Genomic DNA, 13,383 nt, shown 5'->3' with positions numbered 1-13,383 from the left:
TTTACACAGAATCTCTATGAATATGTAAATATTTACAAAGAATTTTTATATACAGGTAAATATTTACACAGAATCTGTATAAACATGTAAATATTTACAAAGAATCTTTATAAACATGTAAATATTTACAGAGAATCTGTAAAAGGCCGTAAATATTTACACAGAATATTTAAAAACATGTAAATATTTACACAGAATCTGTATGAACATGTAAATATTTATACAGAATCTGTATGAACATGTAAATATTACACCGATTGTGTATGAACATGTAAATATTTACACAGAATCTGTATGAACATGTAAGTATTTACACAGAATCTGTATAAACATGTAAATATTTACACACAATCTTTATAAACATGTAAATATTAACCACAATCTTTCTAAACATGTAAATATTGACACACAATCTGCATAAACATGTAAATATTTACACAGAATCTGTAAAAATATGTAAATATTTACACAGAATCTGAAAAAACCTGTAAATATTTACACAGAATCTTTAAAAACCTGTAAATATTTACACAGAATCTGTATAAACGGGTAAATGTTTCCTCGGAATCTATATAAACCCCTAAATATTTACACAGAATCTGTATAAACCTGTAAATATTTACACAGAATCCGTATAAACATGTAAATATTCACAGAGAATCTGTATAAACATGTAAATATTTACGGATAATCTGTATAAACATTTAAATATTTACACAGATTCAGTATAAAGATGTAAATATTTACACAGAATCTGTATAAACCTGTAAATATTTACACGGAATCTGTATAAACATGTAAATATTTACACAGAATCTGTATAAACATGCAAATATTTACACAGAATCTGTATAAAGTAGTAAATATTTACAAAGAATCTGTATAAACATGTAAATATTTACACAGAATCTGTATATACATGTAAATATTTACACAGAATCTGAATAAACATATAAATATTTACACAGAATATGTATGAACATGTAAATATTTACACAGAATGCGTATAAACATGTAAATGTTTACACAGAATCTGTATAAACATGTAAATATTTACACAGAATCTGTACAAACATGTAGATATCCACACAGAATGTCTATGAACATGTAAATATTTATACAGAATCTGTACAAACGTAAATATTTACACAGAGTCTGTATAAATATGTAAATGTTTACACAGAATATGTATAAACATGTAAACATTTGCAGAGAATATGTACGAACATGTAAATATTTACACAGAATTTCTATGAACATGTAAATATTTACACATAATCTGTACAAACGTAAATATTTAGACAGAATCTGTAAAAACATGTAAAGATTTACACAGAATCTGTATGAACATGTAAATATTTACACAGAATCTGTATGAATATGTAAATATTTACACAGAATCTGTATGAACATGTAAATATTTACACAGTATCTGTATGAACATGTAAATATTTACACAGAATCTGTATGAACATGTAAATATTTACAAAGAATTTTTATATACAGGTAAATATTTACACAGAATCTGTATAAACATGTAAATATTTACAAAGAATCTTTATAAACATGTAAATATTTACACAGAATCTGTATAAACATGAAAATATTAACACAGAATCTGTATAAACTTGTAAATATTTACACAGAATCTGTATAAACATGTAAGTATTTACACAGAATCTGTTTAAATATGTAAATATTTACACAGAATATGTATGAACATGTAAATATTTACACAGAATGTGTATAAACATGTAAATATTTACACAGAATCTGTAAAAACCAGTAAATATTTACACAGAATCTTTAAAAACCTGTAAATATTTACACAGAGTCTGTATAAAGCCGTAAATTTTTACACAAAATCTACATAAACCCCTAAATATTTACACAGAATCTTTATATACCTGTAAATATTTACACAGAATTTCTATAAACATGTAAATATTTACACAGAATGTGTATAAACATGTAAATATTTACACAGAATCTCTATGAAGCCGTAAATTTTTACCAAGAATCTCTATAAACCCCTAAATATTTACTCAGAATCTGTATATGCCTGTAAATATTTACACAGAATCTCTATAAACATGTAAATATTTACACAGAATCTTTATAAACATGTAAATATTTACACAGAATCTGTATAAAGTTGTAAATATTTACAAAGAACCTGTATAAATATGTAAATATTTACACAGAATCTGTATAAACATGTAAATATTTACACAGAATCTCTATAAACTTGGAAATATTTACACAGAATCTGTATAAACATGTAAATATTTACACAGAATCTGTATAAACATGTAAATATTTACACAGAATGTGTATGAACATGTAAATAGTTACAAAGAATGTGTATAAACATGTAAATGTTTACACAGAATGTGTATAAACATGTAAATATTTACACAGAATCTGTAGGAACATGTAAATATTTACACAGAATTTCTATGAACATGTAAATATTTACACAGAAACTGTACAAACGTAAATATTTAGACAGAATCTGTATAAACATATAAATATTTACACAGAATCTCTATGAACCAGTAAATATTTACACAGAATCTATATGAACATGTAAATATTTACACAGAATCTGTATGAACATGTAAATATTTACACAGAATCTGTACGAACATGTAAATATTTACACAGAACCTGTATGAACATGTAAATATTTACACAGAACCTGTATGAACATGTAAATATTTACAAAGAATCTGTATGAACATGTAAATATTTACACAGAATTTGTATAAACATGTAAATATTTACACAGAATCTGTATAAACATGTAAATATTTACAAAGAATCTTTATAAACATGTAAATATTTACACAGAATCTGAATAAAGATGTAGAAATTTACAAAGAATGTGTATATACATGTAAAGATTTACACAGAATCTGTATAAACATGTAAATATTTACACAGAATCTGTATAAACATGTAAATATTTACACAGAATCTGTATAAACATGAGAATATTTACACAGAACCTTTTAAAACATGTAAATTTTTACACAGAATCTGTACAAACGTAAATATTTAGACAGAATCTGTATAAAAATGTAGATATTTACAAAGAATCCCAATGAACATGTAAATGATTACACAGAATCAGTATGAACATGTAAATATTTACACAGAATGTGTATGAACATGTAAATATTTACAGAGTATCTGTATGAACATGTAAATATTTACACAGAATCTGTATGAACATGTAAATATTTACACAGATTCTGTACGAACATGTAGATATCCACACGGAATGTCTATGAACATGTAAATATCTACTCAGAATCTGTACAAACGTAAATATTTACACTGAATCTGTATAAACATGTAAATATTTACACAGAATCTGTATAAACATGTAAATATTTACACTGAATCGGAATAAACATGTAAATATTTACACAGAATCTGTATAAACATGAAAATATTTACACAGAATGTGTATAATCTTGTGAAGATTTACACAGAATCTGTATAAACATGAAAGTATTTACACAGAAACTGTTTAAACATGTAAATATTTACACAGAATTTGTATGAACATGTAAATATTTACACAGAATGTGTATAAACACGTAAATATTTACACAGAATCTGTAAAAAGCAGTAAATATTTACACAGAATATTTAAAAACCTGTAAATATTTACACAGAATCTGTATGAACATGTAAATATTTACACAGAATCTGTATAAACATGTAAATATTTACACACAATCATTATAAATATGTAAATATTTACACAGAATTTGTATGAACATGTAAATATTTACACAGAATGTGTATAAACATGTAAATATTTACACAGAATCTGTATGAACATGTAATTATTTATACAGAATCTGTATGAACATGTAAATATTTACACCGATTGTGTATGAACATGTAAATATTTACACAGAATCTGTATGAACATGTAATTATTTACACAGAATCTGTATAAACATGTAAATATTTACACACAATCTTTATAAACATGTAAATATTAACACAGAATCTGTATAAACATGTAAATATTTACACAGAATCTGTATAAACATGTAAATATTTACACAGAATCTGTATAAACATGTAAGGATTTACACAGATTCTGTACGAACATGTAGATATCCACACAGAATGTCTATGAACATGTAAATATTTGCACAGAATCTGTACAAACGTAAATATTTACACAGAATCTGTATAAACATGTAAATGTTTACACAGAATCTGTATAAACATGTAAATATTTACACAGAATCCGTATAAACATGTAAATATTTACACAGAATCTGTATAAATATGAAAATATTTACACAGAATCTGTATAAACTTGTAAATATTTACACAGAATCTGTATAAACATGTAAGTAATTACACAGAATCTGTTTAAATATGTAAATATTTACACAGAATGTGTATGAACATGTAAATATTTACACAGAATGTGTATAAACATGTAAATATTTACACAGAATCTGTAAAAACCAGTAAATATTTACACAGAATCTTTAAAAACCTGTAAATATTTACACAGAATCTGTATAAACATGTAAATATTTACACAGAATCTGTATGAATATGTAAATATTTACACAGAATCTCTATGAATATGTAAATATTTACAAAGAATTTTTATATACATGTAAATATTTACACAGAATCTGTATAAACATGTAAATATTTACAAAGAATCTTTATAAACATGTAAATATTTACACAGAATCTGTAAAAGGCCGTAAATATTTACACAGAATATTTAAAAACATGTAAATATTTACACAGAATCTGTATGAACATGTAAATATTTATACAGAATCTGTATGAACATGTAAATATTACACCGATTGTGTATGAACATGTAAATATTTACACAGAATCTGTATGAACATGTAAGTATTTACACAGAATCTGTATAAACATGTAAATATTTACACACAATCTTTATAAACATGTAAATATTTACACAGAATCTGTATAAACATGTAAATATTTACACACAATCTTTATAAACATGTAAATATTAACCACAATCTTTCTAAACATGTAAATATTGACACACAAACTGCATAAACATGTAAATATTTACACAGAATCTGTAAAAACATGTAAATATTTACACAGAATCTGAAAAAACCTGTAAATATTTACACAGAATCTTTAAAAACCTGTAAATATTTACACAGAATCTGTATAAACGGGTAAATGTTTCCTCGGAATCTATATAAACCCCTAAATATTTACACAGAATCTGTATAAACCTGTAAATATTTACACAGAATCCGTATAAACATGTAAATATTCACAGAGAATCTGTATAAACATGTAAATATTTACGGATAATCTGTATAAACATTTAAATATTTACACAGATTCAGTATAAAGATGTAAATATTTACACAAAATCTGTATAAACCTGTAAATATTTACACGGAATCTGTATAAACATGTAAATATTTACACAGAATCTGTATAAACATGCAAATATTTACACAGAATCTGTATAAAGTAGTAAATATTTACAAAGAATCTGTATAAACATGTAAATATTTACACAGAATCTGTATATACATGTAAATATTTACACAGAATCTGAATAAACATATAAATATTTACACAGAATATGTATGAACATGTAAATATTTACACAGAATGCGTATAAACATGTAAATGTTTACACAGAATCTGTATAAACATGTAAATATTTACACAGAATCTGTACAAACATGTAGATATCCACACAGAATGTCTATGAACATGTAAATATTTATACAGAATCTGTACAAACGTAAATATTTACACAGAGTCTGTATAAATATGTAAATGTTTACACAGAATATGTATAAACATGTAAACATTTGCAGAGAATATGTACGAACATGTAAATATTTACACAGAATTTCTATGAACATGTAAATATTTACACATAATCTGTACAAACGTAAATATTTAGACAGAATCTGTAAAAACATGTAAAGATTTACACAGAATCTGTATGAACATGTAAATATTTACACAGAATCTGTATGAATATGTAAATATTTACACAGAATCTGTATGAACATGTAAATATTTACACAGTATCTGTATGAACATGTAAATATTTACAAAGAATTTTTATATACAGGTAAATATTTACACAGAATCTGTATAAACATGTAAATATTTACAAAGAATCTTTATAAACATGTAAATATTTACACAGAATCTGAAAAAAGATGTAAATATTTACAAAGAATCTGTATAAACATGTAAAGATTTACACAGAATCCTTATAAACATCTAAATATTCACACAGAATCTGTATGAACATGTAAATATTTACACGGAATCTGTATAAACATGTAAATATTTACACAGAATCTGTACGAACATGTAAATATTTACACAGAATTTCTATGAACAGGTAAATATTTACACAGAATCTCTACAAACGTAAATATTTAGACAGAATCTGTATAAACATGTAAATATTTACACAGAATTTCTATGAACATGTAAATATTTCCACAGAGTCTGTATGAACATGTATATATTTACACAGAATCTGTATGAACATGTAAATATTTACACAGAATCTGTATGAACATGTAAATATTTACACAGAATCTGTACGAACATGTAAATATTTACACAGAATTTGTATAAACATGTAAATATTTACACAGAATCTGTATAAACACGTAAATATTTAGAAACTATCTTTATAAACATGTAAATATTTACACAGAATCTGAATAATGATGTAAATATTCACAAAGAATCTGTATAAACATGAAAAGATTTACACAGAATCTGTATAAACAAGTAAATATTTACACAGAATCAGTATCAACATGTCAATATTTACACAGAATCTGTATAAACATATAAATATTTACACAGAATATCTATGAACATGTAAATATTTAAACAGAATCTGTATAAACATGTAAATATTTACACAGAATGTGTATAAACATGTAAATATTTACACAGAATGTGTAAAAACATGTAAATATTTACACAAAATCTGCAAAAACCAGTAAATATTTACACAGAATCTTTAAAAACCTGTAAATATTTACACACAATCTGTATAATGCTGTTAATTTTTACACAGAATCTATATAAACCCCTAAATATTTACACAGATTCTGTATAAACATGTAAATATTTACACAGAATCTGTATAAACATATAAATATTTACGCATAATCTCTATAAACATGTAAATATTTACACAGAATCAGTATAAAGAGGTAAATATTAACACAGAATCTGTAGAAACCTGTAAATATTTACACGGAATCTGTAAAAACCTGTAAATATTTACACAGAATCTGTATAAACATGTCAATATTTACACAGAATCTGTATCAACATGTCAATATTTACACAGAATCTGTATCAAAATGTATATATTTACACAGAAACTTTATCAACATGTACATATTTACTCAAAATCTGTATAAACATTTAAATGTTTAGACAGAATCCGTATAAACATGTAAATATTTACACACAATCTTTATAAACATGTAAATATTAACCACAATCTTTCTAAACATGTAAATATTTACACACAATATGCATAAACATGTAAATATTTACACAGAATATGTATAAACATGTAATTATTTACACAGAATGTGTATAAACATGTAAATATTAACACAGAATGTGTATAAACATGTGAATATTTACACAGAATCTGTAAAAACCAGTAAATATTTACACAGAATCTTTAAAAACCTGTAAATATTTACACAGAATTTGTGTAATGCTGTTAATTGTTACACAGAATCTATATAAACCCCTAAATATTTACACAGAATCTGTATATACCTGCAAATATTTACACAGAATCTCTATAAACATGTAAATATTTACAGAGTATCTTTATAAACATGCAAATATTTACACAGAATCTGTATAAACTTGTAAATATTTACAAAGAATCAGTATAAACATGTAAATATTTACACAGAATCTTTATAAACATGTAAATATTAACAGAGAATCTTAATAGAGTTGTAAATATTTACACAAATTCAGTATAAACATGTAAATATTTACACAGAATCTGTATAAACGTGTAAATATTTACACAGAATCTGTATAAACATGTAAATATTCACACAGAATCTGTATAAACATGTAAATATTTACACAGAATGTGTATGAATATGTAAATATTTACACAGGATGTGTATAAACATGTAAATGTTTACACAGAATCTATATAAACATGTAAATATTTACACAGAATCTGTACGAACATGTAAATATTTACACAGAATTTCTATGAACAGGTAAATATTTACACAGAATCTGTTCAAACGTAAATATTTACACAGAATCTGTATAAACATGTAAATATTTACACAGAATTTCTATGAACATGTAAATATTTACACAGAGTCTGTATGAACATGTAAATATTTACACAGAATCTGTATGAACAAGTAAATATTTACACAGAATCTGTATGAACATGTAAATATTTACACAGAATCTGTATGAACATGTAAATATTTACACAGAATCTGTATGAACATGTAAATATTTACACAGAATCTGTATGAACAGGTAAATATCTACACAGAATCTGTACGAACATGTTAATATTTACACAGAATTTGTATAAACATGTAAATATTTACACAGAATCTGTATAAACATGTAAATATTTAGAAAGAATCTTTATAAACATGTAAATATTTACACAGAATCTGTATAAACCTGTAAATATTTACACACAATCTTTATAAACATGTAAATATTTACACAGAATCTTTATAAACATGTAAATATTTACACAGAATCTGTATAAACATGTAAGGATTTACACAGATTCTGTACGAACATGTAGATATCCACACAGAATGTCTATGAACATGTAAATAATTACACAGAATCTGTACAAACGTAAATATTTACACAGAATCTGTATAAACATGTAAATGTTTATACAGAATCTGTATAAACATGTAAATATTTACACAGAATCCGTATAAACATGTAAATATTTACACAGAATCTGTATAAATATGAAAATATTTACACAGAATCTGTATAAACCTGTAAATATTTACACAGAATCTGTATAAACATGTAAGTAATTACACAGAATCTGTTTAAATATGTAAATATTTACACAGAATGTGTATGAACATGTAAATATTTACACAGAATGTGTATAAACATGTAAATATTTACACAGAATCTGTAAAAACCAGTAAATATTTACACAGAATCTTTAAAAACCTGTAAATATTTACACAGAATCTGTATGAACATGTAAATATTTACACAGAATCTGTATGAATATGTAAATATTTACACAGAATCTGTATGAATATGTAAATAATTACACAGAATCTGTATGAACATGAAAATATTTACAAATAATCTGTATGAACATGTATATATTTACACAGAATTTGTATAAACATGTAAATATTTACACAGAATCTGTATCAACATATAAATATTTACAAAGAATCTTTATAAACATGTAAATATTTACACAGAATCTGAATAAAGATGTAAATATTTACAAAGAATCTGTATATACATGTAAAGATTTACACTGAATTTGTATAAACATGTAAATATTTACACAGAATCTGTATAAACATGTAAATATTTTCACAGAATCTCTATGAACATGTAAATATTTACACAGAATCTGTATCAACATGTCAATATTTACAAAGAATCTGTATCAAAATGTAAATATTTACAAAGAATCTGTATCAACATGTACATATGTACACAAAATATGTATAAACATGTAAATATTTACACAGAATCTGTATCAACATGTCAATATTTACACAGAATCTGTATAAACATGTAAGTATTTACACAGAATCTGTATAAACATGTAAATATTTACAGAGAATGTATATAAACATGTAAATATTTACACAGAATGTGTAAAAACATGTAAATATTTACACAGAATCTGTAAAAACCTGTAAATATTTACACAGAATCTTTAAAAACCTGTAAATATTTACACAGAATCTGTATAATGCTGTTAATTTTTACACAAAATCTATATAAACCCCTAAATATTTCCACAGAATCTGTATACACCTGTAAATATTTACAAAGAATCTCTATAAACATGTAAATATTTACAGAGAATCTTTATAAACATGCAAATATTTACACGGAATCTGTATGAAGTTGTAAATATTTACACAGAATCAGTATAAACATGTAAATATGTACACAGAATCTGTATAAACATGTAAATATTTAAACAGAATCTGTATAAACAAGTAAATATTTACACAGAATCTGTATCAACATGACAATATTTACACAGAATCTGTATAAACGTGTAAATATTTACACAGAATCTGTATCAACATGTCAATATTTACAAGAATCTGTATCAAAATGTAAATATTTACACAGAAACTGTATCAACATGTACATATTTACAAAAAATCAGTATAAACATTTAAATATTTACACAGAATCCGTATAAACAAGTAAATATTTACACACAATCTTTATTAACATGTAAATATTAACCACAATCTTTCTAAACATGTAAATATTGACACACAATCTGCATAAACATGTAAATATTTACAGAGAATCTGTATAAACATGTAAATATTTACACAGAATCTGAAAAAACCTGTAAATATTTACAAAGAATCTTTAAAAACATGTAAATATTTACACAGAATCTGTATAAACGGGTAAATGTTTACTCGGAATCTATATAAACCCCTAAATATTTACACAGAATCTGTATAAACCTGTAAATATTTACACAGAATCCGTATAAACATGTAAATATTCACAGATAATCTGTATAAACATGTAAATATTTACGCATAATCTGTATAAACATATAAATATTTACACAGAATCAGTATAAAGATGTAAATATTTACACAGAATCTGTATAAACCTGTAAATATTTACACGGAATCTGTATAAACATGTAAATATTTACACAGAATCTATATAAACTTGTAAATATTTATGCATAATCTGTATAAACATGTAAATATTTACACAGAATCTGTATAAAGATGTAAATGTTTACAAAGAATCTGTATAAACATGTAAATATTTATACAGAATCTCTATGAACATGTATATATTTACACTGAATCTGCATAAACATGTAAATATTTACGCAGAGTGTGTATGAACATGTAAATAATTACACAGAATGTGTATAAACATGTAAATGTTTACACAGAATCTGTATAAACATGTAAATATTTACACAGAATCTGTACGAACATGTAGATATCCACACAGAATGTCTATGAACATGTAAATATTTACTCAGAATCTGTACAAACGTAAATATTTTCACAGAATCTGTATAAAGATGTAAATATTTACACAGAATCTGTATAAACATGTAAATATTTACACAGAAACTGTGTAAACATGAAAATATTTACACAGAATCTGTATAAACTGGTAAATATTTACACAGAATCTGTATAAACATGTAAGTATTTACAGAGAATCTGTATAAACATGTAAATATTCACACAGAATGTGTATGAACATGTAAATATTTCCACAGAATGTGTATAAACATGTAAATATTTACAAAGAAACTGTGTAAACATGTAAATATTTACACAGAATCTGAAAAAACCTGTAAATATTTACACAGAATCTTGAAAAACCAGTAAATATTAACACAGAATCTGTATAAAGCCGTAAATTTTTACACAGAATCAATTTAAACCCCTAAATATTTACACAGAATCTGTATATACCTGTAAATATTTACACAGATCTCTACAAATATGTAAATATTTACACAGAATCTTTATAAACATGTAAATATTTACACAGAATCTGTATAAAGTTGTAAATATTTACAAAGAATCTGTACAAATATGTAAATATTTACACAGAATCTGTATAAACATGTAAATATTTACACAGAATCTGTACGAACATGTAGATATCCACACAGAATGTCTATGAACATGTAAATATTTACACAAAATCTGTACAAACGTAAATATTTACACAGAATCTGTATAAACATGTAAATGTTTACACAGAATATGTATAAACATGTAAATATTTGCACAGAATATGTACGAACATGTAAATATTTACACAGAATTTCAATGAACATGTAAATATTTACACAGAATCTGTACAAACGTAAATATTTAGACAGAATCTGTAAAAACATGTAAAGATTTACACAGAATCTGTATGAACATGTAAATATTTGCAAAGAATCTTTATAAACATGTAAATATTTACACAGAATCTGAATAAAGATGTAAATATTTACAAAGAATCTGTATAAACATGTAAATATTTACACAGAATTTCTATGAACATGTAAATATTTACACAGAGTCTGTATGAACATGTAAATATTTACACAGAATCTGTATGAACATGTAAATATTTACACAGAATCTGCATGAACATGTAAATATTTACACAGAATCTGTACGAACATGTAAATATTTACACAGAATTTTTATAAACGCGTAAATATTTACACAGAATCTGTGTACACATGTAAATATTTAGAAAGAATCTTTGTAAACATGTAAATATTTACACAGAATCTGAATAATGATGTAAATATTCACAAAGAATCTGTATAAACATGTAAAGATTTACACAGAATCTGTATAAACAAGTAAATATTTACACAGAATCAGTATCAACATGTCAATATTTACACAGAATCTGTATAAACATATAAATATTTACACAGAATTTCTATGAACATGTAAATATTTAAACAGAATCTGTATAAACATGTAAATATTTACACAGAATCTGTATCAACATGTCAATATTTACACAGAATCTGTATCAAAATGTAAATATTTACACAGAAACTGTATCAACATGTACATATTTACACAAAATTTGTATAAACATGTAAATATTTACACAGAATCCGTATAAACATGTAAATATTTACACACAATCTTTATAAACATGTAAATATTAACCACAAACTTTATAAACATGTAAATATTTACACACAATCTGCATAAACATGTAAATATTTACACAGAATCTGTCTAAACATGTAAATATTTACACAGAATCTGAAAAAACCTGTAAATATTTACACAGAATCAGAATAAATATGTAAATATTTACAAAGAATCTGTATATACATGTAAAGATTTACACAGAATCTGTATAAACATGTAAATATTTACACAGAATCTGTATAAACATACAAATATTTACACAGAATCTCTATGAACATGTAAATATTTACACAGAATCTGTATAAACATGTAAACATTTACAGAGAATCTGTATAAACATGTAAATATTTACACAAAATCTGTATCAACATGTCAATATTTACACAGAATCTGTATCAAAATGTAA

Source organism: Pan paniscus, chromosome 15, assembly GCF_029289425.2.
Source record: "Pan paniscus chromosome 15, NHGRI_mPanPan1-v2.0_pri, whole genome shotgun sequence".
Taxonomy (NCBI): Eukaryota; Metazoa; Chordata; class Mammalia; order Primates; family Hominidae; genus Pan; species Pan paniscus.
The sequence above is the reverse complement of the archived record's forward strand: the minus strand, read 5'-3'. Positions refer to the sequence as shown.